The sequence below is a fragment of the Pinus tabuliformis genome, chromosome 2_1, assembly GCF_031772625.1.
Source record: "Pinus tabuliformis cultivar Carrire ecotype Pingquan chromosome 2_1, CPIR1, whole genome shotgun sequence".
NCBI classification, from domain to species: domain Eukaryota; kingdom Viridiplantae; phylum Streptophyta; class Pinopsida; order Pinales; family Pinaceae; genus Pinus; species Pinus tabuliformis.
Genome location: NC_142299.1, coordinates 246,042,450 through 246,066,078, shown reverse-complemented (window position 1 = coordinate 246,066,078; position 23,629 = coordinate 246,042,450). Strand labels below are relative to the sequence as shown.

General features: G+C 40.0%; 1 long non-coding RNA gene across 4 annotated transcripts in view; it reads left to right on the top strand.

Moving 5' to 3' along the window:
• Positions 1 to 2,944: 2,944 nt before the first annotated feature.
• LOC149199607 (uncharacterized) overlaps positions 2,945 to 23,629 on the top strand; it is an 82,243-nt gene continuing 61,558 nt past the window's right edge. For 2 of the 4 annotated variants that reach the window (XR_016253788.1, XR_016253790.1), the window contains exons 1-4: positions 2,945 to 3,326; positions 3,440 to 3,507; positions 4,344 to 4,389; positions 4,489 to 4,567. This is a non-coding gene — a long non-coding RNA (uncharacterized LOC149199607). Of the gene's footprint in view, positions 3,327 to 3,439; positions 3,508 to 4,343; positions 4,390 to 4,488; positions 4,574 to 23,629 lie in introns of all 4 variants that reach the window. The other 2 variants (XR_016253789.1, XR_016253791.1) reach the window with 1 other exon arrangement.

The following is a 23,629-nucleotide window of genomic DNA, read 5'->3' as shown; positions in this document are numbered from 1 at the left end:
AATTAAATTTTGTTGTTGCAGACATTCCTATTGACTGTATTTTGGGGAATGTATTTTTAGTAGCTGTGGAGCCACATGGATCAGCCAGATTGAAAAATGGCAAGGCTGGTTATTTTATATCTATACCAAGCTCAGATGGAAAATTACAAACAATCAAGTTACCCTTTGTCTCTACTCCCAAAGTGTCTACTATGGTACAAGCAATGCAACAGATCGAAAAAGCAAAAAATAAAATTGAAGAGCTCAAGGAGCTAAAGACCACCATAAATATAGGAGACTATCTTCAGACTCCTATAATTAAACAAAGGATCTCAACTTTGAGATCACAGATTAAAAAAGAATGTTGTACTGAAGAACCAAATGCGTTTTGGCATAGAAAACAACACTGTGTAGAATTTCCCTACAAAGATAAGTATGAAGGGAAACCATGCAAGAGTAGAGCAATCCCTCTGAACAAATAATATAGAGATCTCTATCAAAAAGAGATAGAAAGCCTCCTAGAAAGAAGATTGATTAGAGAATCCAACAGTCCTTGGAACTACTATGGTTTTTATGTTAATAAACATTCAGAACAGTTAAGAGGTATCCCAAGGCTGGTCATAAACTATAAACCTCTGGACTTTAACACTCTAGTGTCCTTCACATGGCCAATTTGCTACAGGGGCTTTAGACGTGAAGCTTGCTCTCGTTGAGTCTCTTTTCTGTGATCAATACACGAACCTTTACACGAACCTCTGGACTTTCACACTCTAGCGTCCTTCACACAACCGCCTGCCTTTAACGAACTAGTGTTCCTCAGACCTCGGCGAACCTCTTGTCTCATAGATACTACCTCAACAGACAGTTTTAACACATGCAAAAATGAAAAATGTGCTCAAGTGGAATGTATCATGCTCAGAAAATGGATACTCATATATTTATGCAGAAGTTTTTTTACAAATTCAGAGAGAAATTCTGAAGCTCCTTGCGAGGGATAGACTATTTAGGTATTTATCAGATGTTGTGAATTTTCAAGCAAGAAGCTATCTGAAGGCTTCCTGGCTTTTCACAAACTCTGTCCTAGAACTTGAATTCTTATGAAAATTTACAGACTTCAAAAACCTAAGAATCTGGCCACTTTAGTTTCTCACCAGAGCTCTCACTCTAATCCGCAGGCTTCTCAGATCCGACTCTAAAGAGATGGAAGCAAGAACTTCCTCCTCAGCCTCCAAAACTCAAAAACATAACCAAAATCACACTCACACTCTGAATGCCTAGAATGAGCCTTACTCCTTCCTTATATAGCAAAATGAGGGGACAAACATCCGACAGTCAGGCAGACAGATTCAGTACTATCTTTCGGCAGTCGAAGAGATGTGGCTCAAAGCTCACCAAAAGTCAGGAAGGGGCTCCGAGTCTCGTGACTAAAGAATCTTCGTACTAGGTTACATTGTGGAAGACTTGAACAAATCCCACGGAAAACATTGTACTGTAAATAACTTTTACATAGGGGATGCTTTTAAACAGAAAAAGCCCACGAGAAAACTGGTCACATTTAGTCTTGTGACTAGACATCATTATTACACTATGGAAGCTTTAAAGATAAGCCCACGAGAACCATTAGTCCCCCAAGGGTGTGGCCCCTAGAAATCTTATCTAAGAATATCTACAAAAATCCCAAGCTTTTGTATAAGTTCTTCGTACAATCATAGGCTTTCTTAAGTTGAATTGGTATTTAATCTTAGTCATAACTAACCATTCATGGTGTATTTTCATAAAATAACCAAGAATTTGACTGTCTTGATAATTATTGACATCTCCAATAGTTTTACATTGAGAATCCCAAGATTCAGTCAAAAATCCACAAGTGTCACATTGATATTGAAAGTCGCGTTGGAAGAAAAGAGGATCCATAGCAGTCTTGTTGAGATCAAAATCGTTCTGCCATTTTTGAAGCCATTCACCTTGCCGTTGTCTTTCTGTGGTCCCAGTGACCCCAAATTTTACTCGTGTAGTGAGCTTTGTTTTTTCCATCTACATTCATGATGTCGCACCACAACTTTTTGTAGTTTGAAAAGTTGTAAATGGTATCCGAGAAGATAATGCTTGGATTACCCTGTGACCACATTTATGGCATGTCGTACCATTCCAACCATCTTGTCCGATTTATGGCAAGAGACTTGTTGAAGACTCTCCTCTAGTTGCTTCCTTCTGTCCAGATCATAATGATATCTCTAAAATTTTGGCTTAGGGATTCTTCAGCCAAATGCGCGGCCATCATACTCTTCTGATACACCATGTCGTGTATCCATTTGCTACCTTTGGGGTAGACTTTCCTTTCAGGTACTAAGTGCTGAATATCTGAACAAGGTTGCACATTTACATCGAGTACTTTGTGTTTTTTAGCTGCCATGTTGGTTTCCATTTGGAACAATATTCTTCCCAGTGTTTCAGAAATACTTCTCAAAGTCTCTGTATGTTGGGAAGGGTCCCATTCTATTACTATCACCATGGCAATGCCTTTTTTATTTAAATATTCTCTGCTTAGGAAGTCAGACAGACAATTCTTTTCGTCTTTGATGTGTTCGACTTCAAAGTCAAAATTTGCAAATATAGCATGCCACCTTGCGAACTTAGCTTCTTCAACTTTTTTTATAGCTTTACTAAAGACTTTCTTGAGCGCAGAGGCATCTGTTCTTAAGAGAAATCTCGTGCTTTCTTTATAGCTTTGGTAAGGACTTTCTTTAACGCAGAGGCATTTGTTCTTCAGAAAAACTTTTTGTATATAGATAGATATCAAATTTATGAATGCAATTCCTTGCTTTGACCTCTTTTTCTATAGTAAAGTAGTTTTTCTCAACTGGACTCCAAGTCCCTAATAGAATCCGACAATTTGGCGGTTTGTGAGGTAATACTTTACATTGTCAATAACAATAGAAAGTGGAAAGATTGAGATCTGGCCGGATAGTGAAGGATTTGGGCGGTGATTTAAACGGTCAGAATTTAAATTGCCTTTTAAAAAAGCTCCCAGATATCTTTATATAATTCTGTTTCTGGCTTAGTTTATCATTCTTCTATCTCCTTCTCGTCTCTGTGTTATGAGGTTAATGTGGTTTCTGTCTCTGTGTTTTCTGTGTGGATGTCTACTCTGTGTTGGGGGTTAGATAGGTCTATCCGGGTGTTATTCTGGTGTGTTGGTCAATATTCTGTTGTCAGGTGTCTGCGCTTTTGTTTCTAGGGTTAATTGTGGATGAAGAAGAGATGAAGAGAAGATAATCCATTCATTAATGAATCCATCAATTTCTATTCAATTGCAGCTACGCCTAGGCAGATTTTGGTTTTGACAGGTAATTTACTTCTTTATGTTTTGGAAATTCTGTCTGTTGACGTTCTAAATATCATAGACCTTGCTGCTGAAAACCCTGAATTAATGGCCGAGAAATTGTGAAAAAAAATTCAGATGAAAGGAGTCGATGGAGACCAGGGTCTCATGCAGGTGAATTCCAAAGAGAGATAGCGATATCTGCGGTAATCACGACGACCCTATATTTTATTCAATGAAGGAATGAAGAGATTTAATTTGGTTGGTATTATATTTTCAAATTAAAGATCAATTGTTCTACACAAATTGACCTCACAGCGTGTCCCGGTCGATTAATGTATATTAATATTCTGAAGTGGAGTTTCTTGGATAGCGTGAAACCCCATCCACCCTCACACGGCGCACAAAAGCACATGCATCTTAAGATTTTCCTTTTGTCTGCGCGTATTCTAGATTTTTGCTCCTAATAACTGTAATTCCGATATAATTTTCATGCTATTTAATTACTATTCCATAGTTTACATATTCTTTAATTACTATTCCATGATTTAGATATTCTTTAATTATTATTATAATTTAGGTATAATTTCTCTACTGGTTAGGTTTTTTCCTTTCCTTTCTATTTCTTTTTCTCCATTTTGAATTTTAGATGTAACTATAATCGGGTATAATTTCCCTACTGGTTAGGACTTTTCGTTTCTTTTCTTTCTCTCCATTTTGAATTTTAGATGTGCAATCTTTTTCTTAATTTTCCTCTGTTTCAATTTTCTTTGATATTTTTAATTTTTTTCTGTTTCAATTTTCTTTAATTTTATATTTGATTGCGTGGATTTTCAGCGTTTCCTGTTTTTAGTATCAATCGTTTGTATTTTTTTCGTTGATTATAGCTCAGGTTGATTAGTTTTTCTTTTTCTATGATCTTGCATTTATTTCCATTTATTTCCACATAAGTAGATGAGAAGTAATTTTCACAGTGGATATACAAATTGTGCATGGCTGTGTTGAAACGCCGGACTGATTTACTTTTGGACCTTGGTTGCAGGGTGGATTGCTGGGAGGAGATGTGTTGATAAGCCAAACTCACAATGGTAAAGGTTTTGATCTACAAGTGGTTTCTTTTCTGATTTTGTTTTTATTTTGACTTTCACAGGGATAGGAGAGAATTAATTTTTGTAATTGATATATAGATTGTTGGTGGCGGTGGTGGAATGCCATTTTCTGTTGCGGAGATGGGAGCCATATTGTATCTGAAGAGGAGCATTGAAGGTACCTGTGAGTGTTATTTGAACGTCAACCATATGGTTTATATTCATTGAAAATGAGGTAGAATTTATATTGTTTTTTTTAATATTTTGAAAAAATAATTGAAGTAAAATTCAGAGGAGAGTGAAATTAGAAATATTACTTGGAATGTGATTATTATTAGAGTATAGTTTATTTGTTATCTTGATTCTTTACTTAGCAATTCTGTTCAGTCCAGTCTAAGGAGTAGAGGAGTTGCCCCCAAATTTATGGAAATTTCGGTCATATTTATAGAAAGGATTTTTGTAAATCTAGGTTATAGTTGTTAAATTTCAAAATTTCCGGTGTCTTAGACGTTTTTGATGATGCTGAATCCATTTCCACCATCAAAAGCACGATTCAAACACTCCCTCTACAAGATTTTTTTACTCACATTTTGTCCACTTTTAGCCATCGGGCAATTCCTCCGCCTGGGTAGACGAGTCCATTCTGTTCTCTTTGAATAACTTCCAAAAATAAATAAATATTAATTCAATTCCGTACAGAGTATGGTAGAAAATTACATATATAATATAATTCACCGCAATAAAATAAGAATAAAAATAAGTGGGTTGAGGAAAGTTTAGCATGGCTGTGTGATGTGATAGGGATAGCGAATAGTTATTCTTACCAACGTACTTCCAGAAATCTGTTGATATTTATTCAATCATGAGTTTTTTAGGACAAACAGGTTTTAGGCCAAAACATTCTACAATGGATCATGGCATCACGTTGAGACACATTGTTGAAAAGGTTTGGAAGCACAAAGAAAAGTATTTCGCTGCTTTGTTGACTTCAAGAAAGCATTTGACACAGTCCCTAGGAATAAGTTGTGGCGTAGAATGGAAGAACTTGAAATTCCTGTGCATTATAGAGTCGCTGTCCATAGACTTTATGAAGAAGTGAAAGTTAAAATTAGAACGTCAACAGGTATTTCAGAAAGCTTTAGAAGTGACATTGGAGTCAAGCAAGGTTGCCCTGTATCCTCCACTCTTTTTGGTCTATATATTGCTAAATTGGAAGAGTGGCTAAATCTGCAAGGTGGAGATGGTGTTCGGTTGTGGGAGTTTGTGATAAAGCTTCTTTTATATGTTGATGATATTGTATTGATTTCTAAATCGGCCCATGGATTGCAAATGCACTTATATGCCCTTGAGCATTTTTGTAGAGCAGTGGGGATGCAAGTCAATACTAGCAAGACCAAAATATTGATTTTTTCTAATAAAAGGAAACAGAGCGAGCATACTTGCTTCTTTAAAGACAACATTCTTGAAGAAGTAAAGGAGTACAAGTACCTTGGGATTGATTTCAACAACAAACTCAATTGGGAAGACTGCAGAAAAAAGAGAATTTTAGGAGGGTGGAAAGCATTATATGCTCTTCAAAACAGATGTAGAGAGGCAGAGTTATGGGATTGGAAAACGATTAAAGTGCTTTTTGGACTACTAGTTTGTCCAGTGATGTTATATGAATGTGAATTGTGGGCTAGCAGCACTCCCGTCTCAAAATGGAAACAAATTGAGAAAATCCAAAAACACTTGATTATGAGCAAGTTCAAAATAAAAAGTTTAGTACCTTATGAGATAATGTTGAAGTTGAAGCAATTGCTATGGTGCGTCTCATAAGATACTTAAAAAGAATTGAACAAATGAGAGTAGATAGATGGCCTAATGTTATCTTCAATGAAGACATCAGTGAAAGAAAGAAAACATGGATGAAACAAAACTACACATGGATGCAAAAATGGGATATTTACCTCAATGTCTGTCCCAAAAATAGCAAGGAGCTAAAGGATTTTGTTATGGACAAGTTTCATAAAAAGGTATGGGGAAAAGAGTTGGGTAGAAAGAAGAAATATTACATTGAGGAATTCAACCTTATGTGTGATTTACAACAAAAGAGTTCATTGGAGTTAGCATTTCGTGGAGGGCAAAGGTTCTTGTTACTCAATTAAGGACCAACTCACATCAACTTCAATGTGAAACAGGACAGTGGAAAAGGCCTAAAGAAGCTTGGGAAGAAAGGGGGTGCACATTTTGCACGTCTTGGACTGTGGAATCGGAAAAGCATTTCATTTTGGAATGTGATGCATTCAAAGGCACCAGGGAAAGTTATGATAACATGTTAGCATCAGTTTCTTGGCATTGACTTTTTAGTAAAGAGATTGTTAGAAGGTTGAGTCAGCTCATCATCAATTTGAATCAGGAAAACATTGAATTGCAAAAAAATAAAAAACAAAAACTACTGATCTCATAGACTATTTTTAGTCTCATAAACCTTAGAATGTCATTTCATTTTATTTAAAGTAACGAAGATGTTAAGAATCTAAATTTATATATTAGGGACTAGATCACTTCCGCAAGGAAGTCCCCGCGTTAGTCATTGGTGACACTGTGCGGCCAAGGACATTAGAAAAAGTGGGTCGTGGCCGGTGTACATTCGTTTCCACCAGAAGAGGTGTAGACACAACTAGATCGATGTAATGTTCACTCGCTCTCTTACGTGACTCTAGTTATGTGTGGCTTTTATTTGAGAAATCATTTAAAACTCTTATAATTATGACATGCATATTTTCATTCGAAGAATTTCGCACGACTATTCTTCTTAGTTTTATTTTGAAGTTTACATATATAAGTTTTTGTTTTTATCATTTTTTAAAATATAATTTATTTTTTATTAAAATATATTAATAATTCCTTATTAAAATATATATTAATAATATTAAATATAAAAATATTTTATTATATTATTTTTAATATGGAAAAAATTAAAAATATGTAAATTTGTTTTTGTTAAGTAAATAAATTTAAATTTTATGTTATGGTTTATTCAAAATGACATTGAATAATTATATTATTAAATTATTTTTTATAGTATGTTAATATAATATAATTATATTTAATTTTGAAAAGATTTTTTGGAGAAAATCATATCATGATACATTTGTCGAGGCGTTTCGAATCAACAAGTGTAAACATATTATTATATATATATATATATAGAATATAAAAAATTAAGTATTTTTCTTTTCTATCATACAAACTAAATTTATTTCACAACACATTTATTTAAAATATTAATATATTTTATTTATTAACTGAATTTTTATATTAGATTAATATAATATGACTATGATTTAATTTGTTTAATGTATATTAATTTTTTAATTAATAAAATTAATATAAAATATTATTAAATTAAATATATATATTATATTTATTTATTTTTTAAATAAATATTTTATTGAATTTGATTTTATCAACTTCATAATAAGTTTATTCAAGTTTTGTAATCAACATTGGGTTTCTTATCATTTCATGTTTCCCATTTTTAGAATGTGGACAGAAAGGGTTTGTCCTTTTTTAATATAGATGTTTTAGATTTACTTATAGATTAACAGTAATCGATGGGAATTTATTGACATAGTAATATTAGAAGATTAGTTTGAAACATATTCATCTGATGGGAATTTATTGACATAGTAATATTAGAAGATTAGTTTGAAACATTCATCTGTGTGGCATTGGTTTAGTTTTAGGGTGGAAATGTTTGGAGGCACACTAAGTATGCCAGCATGCATGCAAAAGGCATATATGTAAATAAAGAGATGAGGGTAATCAAATAATTTTGTTTTTCATAAATTATCATTTATCATTTATAGGATTGAAACAGGATTATATTAAGTGGAAAGAGATCATAATATTACATTCCTCCTATATTTCTTAGCAAGGGAAAATCCACTTTTAGAGCATAAGTTAAACAACGTACAAACTTCATTTAAAACATCCATGACCATAACGCTTGTTACTTACAACATATTGGACATTATCAAGAAACATCCATTTATATTGCTTGCAATGCATTGTACTTTACCAACCAACATCCCACCACACTCCATCACTTTAACTCAATTTGGAGGAGATGAGATCTCAAATGTATGTTCATTTCTTTCCATGAAGGGTTTAGGTGTTACCAACTAAAATATAGAATAATACTAGATTAGCCAATTTTATTTTGTCCATAGTTCTAGCCAACTAGGTAAAAAATATTCAACGATTACTAGTAATAGTGTTGTATATCCACAAGCCCCTCAAAAGGTCATATAGCTTATAACAACATATAAAAGCATGCCAATATTTGAAATTCATATGCTAAGTTGCAGGAAATGTAGGGTAGGAGGTCGTTTCCGTACAGAAACAGAAACAAAACCCTAAAACGCGTGTGGTATGGCCGTGAAACGCGTTTCTAGCCGTACTGGCACGTTTCACGATGTGGAAACGTGGCCAGTACAGCCGGAAACACGTTTCAGCTTGTAGCTTCTGTTTTTTTTTTAAATTTGTTTTCTAATTTATTACTAGGTTTTTCTAATGCCTTCTAGTTGCTTCTAGATGCTTATATAAAGTTATAAAAGTGAAAATTTTCCCTAGTGTTGATATGCAGTTCATCAGGAAGTTTGAGGCATATGCAGTTCATGGTAATGTTAAATTCTTAAAGTAAAAGTGATATTCTCCTTTATTTTTCATTTTCATCATTTTACTTAAATTTTTAACATTACCATCAAATGACTCAGGATGTTTGAGAGTGGTTTCGCCCTCATTGGATTTCATAAGGAGAAAGTAGAATTTTAGATCTCACTCAAAATCCAGCAGACTTATCTGTTTTTCAGGATTTAAGGATTGGGGGGATTGCAATGTTTCCATTGGATTTTATCATGTACTAGGGTATGGAACTTGTATTTAATCAAGAGAACCAAGCCCTCTATGTAGGGGAGACTCTCAATAATCAAGAGCATGTAGGGTACTAGGTTATGAAACTTGTATTTAATCAAGAGCGCTAAGGTCGTTCGACTATGTAGGAGGAGACTCCCAATCAAGCACGAGACAAGAAATTAGAAATTTCTCGTGGCTGATTTTGGATATTTCTATTTTCATTATGTGATCATTCATGAGTAAATCTGATGTAAATTTAGAGACTTATAGTTTATGCATTGACAATTGACAATTTTATCATATTGTAATAAATTAGAATGTATCATATATGCTTTATGATTGCACATATTTCTTAAATGTCCTAATAGATATAGATATATATATATATATATATTCGCGTTTCCCCATTTCCAAAATTTGGGGAGGTCGCGTTTCGTATCGCTTCCCGTTTCGGAAACTCGTACCCGTTTCCCCATTTTGTGCAACCTTGTTCATATGTAATAGTTGGTACTAAGCTATCCTAAAGGCCCCTATCTTCCCAAACTCCTCTAACTATAATAGAATCCTATCTCCTAAGGTCGGTCTTAGGCTTTATGAGAGTGCATCTTCTAGTTATGTCACCCCTACTCCCCAAAGAAATGAAGCTAATAAAAAAATGTAAGATAAACAAATGCATGCTAGTTGTTAGCTAACTTCTCAACAATACTATCTAGGCTAACCCACATATCATCCTACGATTGTATAACTTACTTGGTAACATCCTTTAATATGATTCTTCCCAAATTATTCTTTTGAATCTAAATTACCATATTCCTAATCATTTATACTTTATATAACAACATCTTGCTTAAGTACGTTGGAAACATTTAAGTTTATCTCTCAATCCCTTGAAAAAATATTGTACGCACAGGTAAGTGCCAATGATCAAGGATCCTTTTGGCTTCAAAATTTGTAGCAATCTCCTTCAAAGATTATATGATCCCTACTATATGCATTGTGGTCTATTGATCTTATAAGCGATGTAGATCCATTTTGATGCCTATTAAGTCTTAACACCTCAAAGTTACAATGAAAGTTTGCAACTATAACTTGAGTGACTTCCTTCGAGGGACCTCCTAACATAAAACGTTACAAGGTTTAAGGAGATAGAACTCTTCAAAGAAGTCACTCTAGGTTGTAATATATTTAGGGAAGATAGAAGGAATAAAGTGCATTTGTTGTTTCCGAGGTAGGTTCGTTGTAGTCCTTAGTGGAGAAGGAATACTCTTCCCTCATCTCTCTTGCAAGTCCATGCTTACATAATATGTTACAAGGTTTAAGGAGATAAATCTCTTCGAAAAAGTCACTACATGTTGCAATATATTTAGGGAAGATAGAAGGACTAGAGTGCATTTGTTGCTTTCTCGAGGTAGGTTTTGTTGTAGTCCTTAGTGGAGGAGGAATCCTCTTCCCGCTCTTTCAAGTCTACCATTACTGAGAAATTAAATATCTACCTTGGTTGGATTTTTTACCATCCTTGGTTCGTCCATCAATTAGGAATATCATGAGGAATTTGCTTATAGAACAAAATTTTGTCCCTTTGGAGTTTGGACTTCTTATAGTAAAATCTCACACTTCTCAAGATAAATTCCAAGAGATCAAGTGTGATGCTGAAGTGTCTAAGTCTACCAGCTAGAAACCCTCCATACGCTTTATCTGATTTATTCCTACCTACTTGTTCTATTACTTAACAAGTTATTTACAATGTAAATATTGAAAATAAACACTAGTGCATGATCAACATATTGCAGACCAACAACTGAAAGAAATAGAAACAATCACACCAAATGACACCATTATTTTTGGACCAATGTCCTCGGAAAAACCCAATGTGGGAAAAATGGTGCAGCTATCTGAGGGTTTCCTTATTAAGCAATATCATAGTACAATCTGGGTGCCAAATCTGGCCTACCCAACAGAGAATTTCCTTTGTAGTAATACCTCTCAGTTTGAGACAAATAACCTGGCTGAAACCCCAGATAATCCTTCTGGCATCTCCTCAGCTCCAATCTATCCCAGAAACCCCAGCGTCTGCCTTTCTGGAATGCGTTAGTCCCTCTCTGCCCAGTGTTGGCCTTATGTCACCCTGAATGGGTTTGCGTCAGCAACGCTGGCCTCTCGGAGGCACTGTGCAGCTCCCAACTACCTCTGCGTGGCCCTGCATGAGCTCTGGATGCTACTGCGTCACTCTCCCCGGCTACTGCGCTGCTCTCCCAGCACTATCTCTACCTCTCTGTCTCTTTGTACTCAATGCCCCTCAACTGCAACTCTGATCATTGTTTCTATCTCTCTTAGCAAACCTTGCTCTAGAGAATAGAATGACAGATCACTCTTGTGTGTTCTCCAAGTGACCCTCAAGCCCCCTCTTATACTTTTATCGTTGACATATCAACGGTCGAGATTAAGTCCCTAATCAACGGCTAAGATTAGATCTGGCTTGATCCATGTCTTTTGGACCATTCTAACACAATTTCATATTTTTTTTCTCTGTAAAAGCTAATTCTATTAAAAGGAAGGAAAAATAAATTTACAATGAGGCTGCAGCCTCAGTCGAGAACAACTAAGTTCCTTCTGGGAATCATAACTACCCCATATTTGGGGAAACCAGTTTAGATTTACAAAAAACCAAGCTAATGACCGGGAGAACAACGACAAAACTGGAATGAAGTCTTGAGATTTCACCATCTGAAACAGTTGAGAAACAAGACAGAAAAGCCTAACCATAGAACTAGAAACAAAACCACAGACAACAGGACCTGATCAGTCAGCAACAAAACTCTGAGTTGGCTTTTGGGAGGCCATGTGGCATTACATTGGGAAATCCTGGTCAGGAGCCTCCTCGACAACTGGACACGCGTTCCCATACCAAATCTCGCCTTCCTTCGCCACGTCACTGTCCGCTCTGCCAGCTAGAAGACCCGTCGCCTGAGGGATGCCGCTCGAGCTGCCAGCAATGGCCAGCGGAATAATGGCACCATGAGCGTTGCCACCTGGAATTTCCATAGCTGGAGGAGTGCCACTCGAGCTGCCAACAAAAGCCAACGAATTTGTGGCTCCATGAGCTCTGCCACCTGGGTGTCGAGTGTCGCCTGCAGTTTCACCTTCAACATTTTGACTGCCACCCTTGGCTACCCTGCCTTCCTTCGACGGAGGCTGCTCAGAGCCCAGACAAACTTCCATTCTGCAAATGTTCTAAGGTTGCTCTACAGAGATAAGTGTAGGAGCATTGTGCTGGTATTCTTCTTTAGAGAGGATGATAGTGATATTAGTCGTAATAATGGGTCGGTTCAGGTTGCTATGAAACCTGAAATGATTCGAATGGAAGGCAGAGTGAGGATAGTGATGGCTGGGTGGACTGGGAGGGAGAGAGCTGGCCTGAGAAGGAGGTGGAGAAACAGGTGGTGGAGGTAGAGCTTCATTGTGCGCAGCCTGAGAGCGGGTGCTACCTCCTCGGTCACCTCCTTTGCGACTCTGCATGCGGTGACGAACCATCGTGTTGTGGCGGATGAGAAGCTTAGGAGAATTGGGGGTTTGGAAGGAAAACAAAGAATACACAGAGGGCTCCTGGGTAGGGTTCAAAGGGCAGTGCTTGGAATGGGAAAAATGGAACCCATTGCCAAAGGCAAGACAGTAGAGCAGGCAACAACGTTTTCCTGTAATAGTTCTTTTGCAGGGAATTCCTGCTTGGAGCGGGCAAATGCTGAAGGACGGAGGGCAAGCAGATGGGTTGATGGGCGCCATATTAAATTGATCTTCCTTCATTTCTCGGCCGGAGCGAGCATTAAATATTTTCTGCAGGCTGGCCTGCTCTCGCCTGAGGTGAGTCTGTAGGTGCCATGACTGAGCTTGGGATGGTGCGCTGGCCACCAGCTGGCTGGGCCGAGCGCCGTCAATCCATCTCCTCAACATTAATGTTCTGGAAATTCACCCGCATCCGGGTGCGCTTCGCCTTCCTGTTTCATTTCATTCTTCACAAGATTCTGGTATTCCATTGATTGGTCTTCCGAGGCCAGCATAGAGAGTGTACCTGTATGTAGATCCATCCCACTTTCCACTCCTATGTTAGCCAATAAATCAGCCACTTTATTTCCTTCCCGACGTATGTGCTTGAGAGTGATCGCTCTGTGAGAAGAGAGCCAGATTTCAATAAGTTCAAGCCTATTCACCATTCTCCAGCTGTTGCTCACTTTGCTTGAAGGCATTCCTTGCATTATTTTGTTGACCATGTTTATGAGGATCTGAGAGTCGCCTTCTATAATAAGCGGGAAATAGCCATTTTTTTGAGCTAGAATGAGTCCCTGCCATAGTCCTTCAAGTTCGGCCAAATTATTTGTGTCCCATCCTTTTGAACCTAAGAAAGTTAGCAGTGGAGCTCCCTTATGATCTCTGAAAATTCCTCCAAAACCTGCTTTGCCTGGATTTCCTTTCGAGGCTCCATCAAAGTTTAATTGGAACATACGAATGGGAGGAGGGAGCCACTTTTCAGTAGTCCTGCTCTTTACTGGAGTTTTTCCTTTGATTATCAATTCTTGATTCCATTGAAGGTTCCAGTTTGCCCATATATTTTGTTCCTGAGGGAGAGAAGGAAAGTCCTCCTCATGCCAGGTGTGGAGAAGTAAGGTTTCCTTGATGTTTTGACAGAACATGTTCCATAGAGTTTCCAGGGGCGAGGAGTGATCCTTGAAGATTCTCCGGTTTCTCTCCTTCCATATCGTCCACATGAGAAAGCCCGGAATGAGCTTCCATAAGAAATTTAAAATCTTGCTTTTGAATGGATTCTGATCCCAATTGCGAACAGTGGCTATGATGTCTCCTTGGACCCGTCCTTCCCTTTGGCATCGAAAGCTAACTTTTTCCCAGAGCTTGCGTGCCAGCTGACAAGAATGCATAAGATGTTTAGTGGATTCCTCTTCTTGCTTGCAGTTGGGACATAGGGAGGGCCCGTGATAGTTCCTTTTCCTAAGATTGTCCCACGTGAGGATTTTGTTTTGACATAAAAGCCATAAAAAGGTTGAGACTTTTGGCCATATTGTTGGGTCCCAGACTTTGTTCCAGAGAGGATCTTTGACAATATGTTCTTTGATAATGATGTTATAAGCCTCCTGAGTAGTGAAAGAGCCTTTTTCTTCATAGCCCCATCTAAGAATATCCCTTTCATCTGAGTGTTGTATTTTCCTCTTCATTAATTCTGTATCTAGAATCTGTTGAGCTTGTTCCATTCCATGTCTTAAGATGTGATCCGCATTAAGCCATTGTCTGTTTCCCTGTGTTGTAGAGGGGTTCCAAAAGAGCTTGACTTTGTCATAAGTCTGCACATCCTACTCCGGAAGTTGAAGAGGTAAGATTAGGTCCTTCAACTTGGGTTGCTGCTGCCACGAATCTTCCCAGAACCTGGCTGTATTGCCATCCTTAATCTCCCAAAAACTGTGCTGCTGAATTAGCATTCTGTGTTGCTTGGCCGCATTCTAGATTAGAGAGCCTGAGCTAACTTCTGAAAGTCATATTAGTTCTTCTGTAGGGCGATTACTGGCATATTTTGCCGTCCAGAGGGTTGCCCAGGGGGTAAATGGCGCAGTGAGCCATTTCCACCAGATGCGAGTGCCCATGACCTCATTACTATGATATGGATCTCGCAATCCAGTTCCACCTGCATGTTTTGGACGACACACTGTGTCCCATTTGACCAGAGCCCATTTGCGGAGTTGACCTGAATTGCCCCACAAGAAAGATCGTTGGATATGTTTGATTTCTTTGAGAACCCATTTAGGAGCCGCTAGGATCGAGAAGAGGTACAATGGCAATGATTGGAGGACAACTTTAATTAAGATAAGACGACTTGCCATATTGAGGGTCCTATGAGTCCAGGAGGCAAGGCGAGCCTCCATCTTTTCTAAAAGAATCCTCCAAGAAGAGTGCTTCAAGGCCGAGTCAGTCATTGGTGCACCTAGATATTTGGAAGGGAGGACAACAATGGAGAATCCAAGAATGCGACCTATGGAAGCTTGGGTAATAACAGGGGTATGAAAGAAGAAAATTTGGGATTTGGCTTTATTTATTTTTGCACTAGAGGCTTCTGAAAAATCCGTCAGTAATGATTTGAATTGACGAGCTTCCTGGACTGAAGGATGACCAAAAAGCATGTTGTCATCCACAAACTGCTGGTGGGTGAAAGCAGGGGTGTTTTGAAAGGACAATCCTCTTAGTTGCTGGGATTGCTGGGCATTTTTAATGCTGCGGCCAAGACCTTCTGCCATAATAACGAAGAGGAAGGGGGAGAGGGGGTCTCCCTATCTGATTCCTCGGGAGGGATGAAAAGGGGAGGATGGAATACCATTGATCAGAACAGAGAAGGAGGAAGAAATGAGACTCATGACCCATCTTACCCAGGGATGAGCAAAACCAAAAGCTATTAGAGTTTTTTGAATATACAGCCAGCTTAAGCTATCAAATGCTTTTGAAAGATCTATTTTAAGGAGCATACCTAACTTTTTGGTAGTCTTCAGGGAGTGGATGATTTCATGAGTAAGGATGATGCCATCCGTAATCTGCCTGCCTTCCACATATCCAGATTGCTCAGGCGAGATGAGAAGTGGGAGCAACGATTTGAGTCTGGAAGCGATGATTTTGGAGACAATCTTGTAGATTACGTTGCACAGGGCAATGGGCCGATATTTGTCAGGGGTGTTGGGTTGATCTTCCTTGGGAATAAGGGCAATGAAGGTGGCATTCATGGCTGGAAGCATCCATCTCAATGTTCTTGATTCCTCAACTACCTGCCAGACTTCCAATTTTATCAGCTCCCAGAAATTGTGGAAAAAATTTGAAGTGAAACCGTCAGGACCAAGCGCCTTCCCCTCTTTCAGTTGACGAACTGCCGTTTCCACCTCCTGTAAGTCGACCGGCCTGAGAAGGAGTTGGTTATGCTCCTCTGTAATAACTTTTGGAATATTCCTAGTAATTTTTTCTATGGCTTGTGATCTATCAATCTGTGGCTCTTGATGAGCCTGCTTGAAGTAGTTTAGAAGTTCGTGCTCGATGTCTTCATGTGTTTCCATCTTTACCCCTTGCTCATTTTGAATATGAGTGATGTTGTTATTCATTCTTCATTGGATCGTAGTCCGGTGAAATTTTTTTGTGTTTTTTTCTCCTTCTTTAAGCCATCTTATTCTCGATTTTTGCCTCCAGAGCGTTTCCTCCTGATTTGCCCTCTTTGAAATCTGAGACTCAAGATACTTTTCCTGTTCTAACAGGTCATCTGATCTGCCTTCTGTAATGATTCGTTGCTGCAATTGTTTCATTTCTTGATCAAGGGCACTTTGCGCCTGGAAAATGTTGCCAAAAGAAGAATGGTTCCATTGTTTGATCTTGCTTTTGAGGTGTTTAAGCTTCTGCTGAAATTGGAACATTTTTGTGCCATTTGGAGGAGAAAAGTTATTCCATTATGAGTTTATTAGGTTGTTGAAATCTGGATGTGACATCCAAAAAGCCTCAAAGCGAAATGGCCTTCGGGTGGTATTGCCAGGACGAGACCATTGGAGAGAGATTGGCCAGTGATCTGACCCTGAGATCGGCAAAATTGAAGCTGAGAGGTCTCCTCCGAGATGGATTGCGTTGTCTGAGAGTAAGAATCTATCCAGGCGAGAAGCGATTTGATGCAAACCTGCTCTTTTATTGTTCCAGGTATAGAGTCCATTGTTGAATGGCATGTCGATGAGCCAGTTGTCTTGAATGAATTCTTTTAGATGAGAACTTTCCTTGTCCAGTCTGTTCCTGCCTCCCCTTTTTTCTTCTAGCTTGGTTATCATGTTGAAGTCGCCCCCTGTGATCCATAGTGGATGCTCTCTTTCAGTATTGATTGCAGAAAGTGTGTTCAAAATTTCTATTTTGTACATAGCCTCCTGGGGAAAATACACATTGGTTAAATGACCATGTATGTTGGTCCCTATAATGTGAAAAGTGGCTTGGATAAAATGCTTATTAGCGTGGATGTTATTGAGCATAATGGTTCGAGCGTCCCAAATGATTGCTAGGCCTCCCGAAGCACCAGAGGCATCCACTGCTGCTGTGAGATATCCTGGCCATGCTTTTGCTGCAGTTCGTTCCAGAGAGGTTGAATTGCATTTGGTTTCTTGCAAGAATAGGATTTGTGGCTTCTCTTGCTGTATCATATTTTTAATCAGTCTACCTTTCCCGGGGCTATTGAGCCCTCTGATATTCCATGATATTAGCTTCATTGAGGAATGTTGGGGAGGGAGTTGTAGTACTTTGTAAGCTTGGAGTATCTACCTGATTCCACCAGCATTTCCCCGATGCGGATTGTTCGTTGGAGATCCATTTTTCTTCCATGCTTTTTGTTATCTTTGGTGATATGCTTCCCATCCCAAAGGCCTCCGGTCTGAATGCCTAGGGATTTCTGCCTTTGTGCTCATGAGAGAATCACTTCCAGATTCTCTAGTTGTTGCTCTGGGATTTTGTCATAATTTTTTGTTTTGCATGCCTGCTCAAGGCCAAGAATGTCCAGATCCCCAATATCTATGCTTTCTGGTTCCTCTTCCATGTGCTGAGATTCATTTAATCCTTCATTTGTTTCTGTTGCTATTATAGAATCAGGCTGCATGTTATCTACCTCCATTCCTTGAGTATTCCAGGCAGAGATCTTGTGCAGGGCGGAGGGGGATAGATCTGTGGGTAGGGGATCTTTTTGGGTTTTCTTGGAGTCTACATGGGCAGCTTGTTTTTCCTTCTTAGTTTCCCTCTCTAAGGGATCGAGGTTTTCAGAGTTTTGGTCAACTTGTCGGGCTAATGCTTCAAAGTTGTTGCTCGTAGAGGGCTTGGAGGAGCTGGCTTGAGGCATTTTAGGATTTGAAGCCAGTTTCTTGTGGTTTTTCCTACGATTGGCGACTTTAGTGAAGCCTTCTGAATCAGGCTTATCAGGTGCTGATGGATTTGAGGGTTTTTGATTTAAAGGACAGTCCCTAAATAAGTGGCCCAAGGCATGGCATCTTCTGCATCTAAACGGAACATGTTCATAGTCTATTAACTGAACCCATTCAACATCGTCATGGTAGAGACTTACTGCATCTGGAAGTGCCTTGCTGAGGTGCATATAGACACAAATTCGGGCGTAGGAGGTGTATCTGCGAAGCTTTGTTTCCTCTGCAACTTTGATAAATTCTCCAAGACCATTCCCAATGTCTTGTAGAGAAGCTTCATCCCAGTATTCCAGTGGGAGAGAGTAGAGACGAATCCAGACTGGGGCCCAGCTGAGGTCTTCTTTATCCGGGTTGAAGCGCTCGATCCAGTCCCTCAGATACAGGCCAACTGCGTTGAAGAAATACGGCCCTCCGTCTAGGACCCTGTTTCGGTCCTCTAAGCAGTTGAAGATGGCCGTGAAGAACCCTTTGGGTCCTAGCTGTAGGGTGATATGTCCTTTCGGCTTCCATTTGGCAGCTATCCAGCCATGCAAAGCTTTCTCTGTTGGCCATAATCCTATAAACTTGCCTATCAGAGCATGGTCTCTCATGTACTGTATCTGAGCATTGATTCGGTGGCTTGGGAGTTCTATCTTCGGACGTTCCACAGCCACTGGCTTGCAGGTGGTCGAGGTGACTTTGGGATGATCTTTGTCAGCTGTTTTGGCTTGTTGTGGATTCATATCCGTGCTGTCTCCATTTTGTTCCTCTGGTCTGGCCCCTTCCTCATTCTTCTGTCGAGTTTCATTTTCATTGGGGGGAGGCTCTGCGTCCTCCCCTTGGGGGGATTCATGATATGCGTGACCTTTCTGTTGTGAATGGAAAGACGTATTACTGGCGTGGTAGACAGGACTGCAGAGGTCTGTGAGAATCTGCCGTTGCGGGTTCTGTAGAAACCCTAGGACATTGTTCCTCCACGCGCTCAGTCTAACTTACCCATATTAACACAGTTTCATATTAATGCACATTAATATTTTAATTTCCCTAAGTTTAGACTTAGGGACTCCATTAAAAATATTAATTATTTTAATATCTCCTGAACCTTTTAAAATCTTCTCAAACCCTTTCTGGGTATTGGAAATCTCATGTGTCCCAACCTCTCCACCACATTTTGTGGCTAGAGCAGTGTTTTAAGATTCGGCTGGCTCAGAACCGACTCAGCCGAGTTGGTCGAGTCAAGGCTTCACCGGGTTGACTCGACCAGTGAACCGGTTCGATTGGCCAGGTTATTACCGAGCCGGCCGAGTTGTCTTACAACTCGGCCTACTCGGTAATAACCCGACCGGCTCGACCGAGTCTGAGCCTACTTCGCCGGGTTGGATGACAGTGGCTCGTGAACTAAAAAACATCGATTTTTTATTTTTTATTTTTTTACTTTTGGGGGACTCCAAAGTTTTCACTATGATACTTTAATGGTTTTTTGTCCCTAAATATGTTTATCTCGCTTGATTTTGAGACGTTTGTTTAGGTGGTATCACATATGTAGTAGAGATTCCTTAAGGGATAGCTTCATTCTTCTTCAAAACCTTCAAATAGGTTCTTTGCCCCTAACTTTGTGGCCCCAACCTTGGCCCTCCAAAGATGAGAATCGAGCCTTAAGTTGATTTCATGTAATGCTACACCCCTTGATGAGCCTCCAAATGCTAAACATTAAACTTAAAAGCTTGGACATTAGACTATTTGATGATACGCCCAAATGGACTGAAGATTCCCCCTGGCTGGCCTTGACCCTGTTTTAGTGGATGGTGCCTTCTTCCAAAGCACAGATGAGGATCGTTATCATTGAGATGACTTAGGAGGGCTAGCATATCCCTCTTTGATGCCAATGATTACCCTTAGGGGTGCCATGTCACTCACATCCTTGAAAAGGGTGACATAGGGTCTCTCCTAGATGACATCATGGTGGAGGATGCACCTTTTGAAGATGTACACATGTGCTTTGGGACTTTCTTGGAGTGAGGAACACTCTTGGACCCTTGTATTAGTTCCTTGATGACTTACAATTTATTTTGGAGGATAACGCCATTTCTAGCCTCCTTGGTTATGTGTTTTTGTTTTTATCTCTATATCATCATCATGTATGTATTAGACAATGCACTGGGTGCCATTTTGATATAATGGATATATTCATGAGCCTACTTTGATCATATGTTGTCTTTATCTATATTCTAATGCTATGTGCTTGGAAACATGAATGAAAATCTTTAAAATTATGTTTTTTTATAATAAAAAAATAATTAATGTATTTTTTACAACAACTGAGTCATTGAAATCGAGCCAACCGAATCGATACTGAGTTGGAGTTGGAGTCGAAGTCAGAGTTTTAAAACATTGGGCTAGAGCACATCCGATGCTACCCAAAATCAAAACTCCTTCTTAGCGAGGAGTGTGCTCTAGTAATACTCCTCACTAAGTATCACCCTAATCATCTGACATCGGTCCCTGTGCTGATGCTAGGCCTGCTACCCACCATCCTCTGCACTGTCGTATCCTGTACTACTGCCTATGGTTCTGCCACTGCCACTGCTGCATCTGTGCAACAACTCCCTCTACATCCATGATGTTGTTGGTCCTATCTCCCAGTACTGCATCCGCACTGCACCTCCTCTCATCATGTTGCATCGTGCTTCCCACTACTGCATTGAAACTCAATTATTGAGGAGTAAGTAAATGATCTCCCAACTTTGACCTCTCTATTGGGCTAGAGACCCTCCTAATGCTAAAGATCCCTCTCTAACCTCTGCGCTACTGCAACAACTCCCTGCATCTTGCATCGTTGCACACCTCTTTGTGCCATCCTGCACTGGTGCAACACTCCCATGCCTCTTGCACTCCTGCAGCCTGCTAGCCTCGTGTTGTCTCGGGACTCCTGCACTGTAACTCTCTCTGCCACTTCATCCACATCCGTCTCTCCCCACATCAACCAGTCTTGCTACTCCTCTTCGGGGCTCCCGTAGCAGGGTCTGATCCAAGAGGTTGGGTACCTCGAGGATCCTGCCCCTCATCGCCTATAGCCCGCCTGACTACAGCTCAATGTATTACCACTTTCGCTCAAGTGGTGCGTGTGCACTCATGGCACAATCATCGTTTGTCAACACTTCCTTCTCTGCCCTTGTTGGCACTGCCTTAGTCTCGGAAGACTCTCCCTTCGACGTGGCTTCTATAACAGTCAATTGATCTCGCTCAGTCCTCCGAGGAAGGTGTCAATCGGCTCTCCCTTCTTCATCTTATACGATCTCAATTGATTCACTAGTAACATTCTTCTTTGCATGGAAGTATGTTGGTACAATTTCTTGAGGGCCTCCCACATCTCATATGTCGTTTCCTTCTTAGCAATGTGTGGTACTACATGATCCTTGACCCCGTCAAGGATGATGCTCTTTGCCCTCACCATTGCCTCCTCATACTTGTCATTATCATTTCGGTTGAATGGGATAGCTATTACCTTCAAGGTGAAATTCTTGACACGATTTTTGTCAAGTGCGAATATTATTTTGGCCTTCCAGACTGCGAAGTTCAACGCTCCGTCAGCCTGTCTTGGTCTCTTACTCCGTGTATTGCCATGATGCTCTTCTACTTCCCTCTTGGAAGTTCTCGATCTGACTCCCTTTGTGTCTCGATTTCCCTCCTAGAAATCCTTCTGTCATGTCGAGATGCCCCCTACTCTGATCGTCTGTGCAACCGCACCACTGATCCGGGTTTCTCACCGAGAAACCCTCGGTAGCAACTCCCCTCTCTTGGCCTTGCTCTGTTAGGTACTTTTCTGACTACAGTACCTTTCCAGCTCCACTCTGCAATGTTCCAACAACCTGAAGGTGAGAGCTCCTAGGCTCTGCGCAATCTCGGCACCAGCAACTCGGCCTCCTCAGCCAACTGCATCAGCCCTCCTAGCTTCTGTGTGGCTTTGCGTGAGTCCCTCTTTGCCTTCCTTAGCCTCTACGCTACCTCTTCCTGGCTCACCCTTGATGATGCAGGCACTACATCACCCTTCCCTTGTTGTTGCTCTGCTAGAAACAACCTCTGTCACCTCGGGACAGTTGTTTCCTGCTGCTATTGCTCCGCTCAGCTAATGTCCTCAGTCCTCCTGTGATCTGCAATCACGCTCTGATACCATGTTGAAGTTTCTAAATCTACTAGTTAGAAACCCTCCATGCACTTTATCTGATTTATTTCTACCTACTTGTTCTGTTACTTAACAAGTTATTTACAATGTAAATACTGAAAATAAACACTAGTGCATGCTCAAAATATTACAGATCAACAACTAAAGGAAACAGAAACAATCACACCAAATGACACCATCATTTTGGACTAATGTCCCCGGAAAAACCCAATGTGGGAAAATCGGTGCAACTATCTGAGAGTTTTCTTATTAAGCAATATCAGAGTACAATCCGGGTGCCAAATCCATCTTACCCAACAGAGAATTTCCTTGGCAGTAATACCTCTCAGTTTGAAACAAGTATCCAGGCTGAAACCCTAGATAATCCATCCAGCAACTCCTCTGCTCCAATCTATTCCACAAACCCCAATGTCTGCCTCTCTGGATTGCGTCAGCCCCTCTCTGCCCAACATTGGCCCTGTGTCACCCTGAATGGGTTTGCGTTAGCCTTAGGAGGCCTTGCGTTAGCCTTCTGGCCCTCTACATCAGCAACGATAGCCTCTCTGAGGCTCTGCGCAGCTCTCTCTGCATGGCCCTGCGTGAGCTCTAGCTGCTGCTGCGTCACTCTCCCCAGCTACTGCGCTACTCTCCCGGCACTATCTCTACCTCTCTATCTCTCTGTACTCAATGCCCCTCAGCTGCAACTCTGATCACTGTTTCTATCTCTCTTAGCAAACCTCGTTCTAGAGAATAGAATCACTGATCACTTTGGTGTGTTCTCCAAGTGACCCTCAAGCCCCCTCTTATACGTTTCTCATTGACATATCAACAGTCGAGATTAAGTCCCTAATGAACAATTAAGATTAGAATTGGCTTGATCCATGTCTTTTGGACCTTTGTAACATAGTTTCATATTAATGCACATTAATATTTTAATTTCCCTAAGTTTAGACTTAGGGACTCCATTAAAAATATTAATTATTTTAATATCTCCTGAACTGTTTAGAATCTGCTCAGACCCTTTCTGGGTATTGGAGATGTCATGTGCCCCAACCTCTCCACCAAATTTTGTGGCTAAAGCACATCCAATGCTACCCCAAATCAACATGTGAGATCCTTTGCACCTCAACGGGGGTATTGTCACCTCATCAACACTCTTCTCACTTCTAGCTCAAGGTGGGTTCTCCTAAGTAGAACTTAGGGATCTAATGGCCTAGTCAAACCA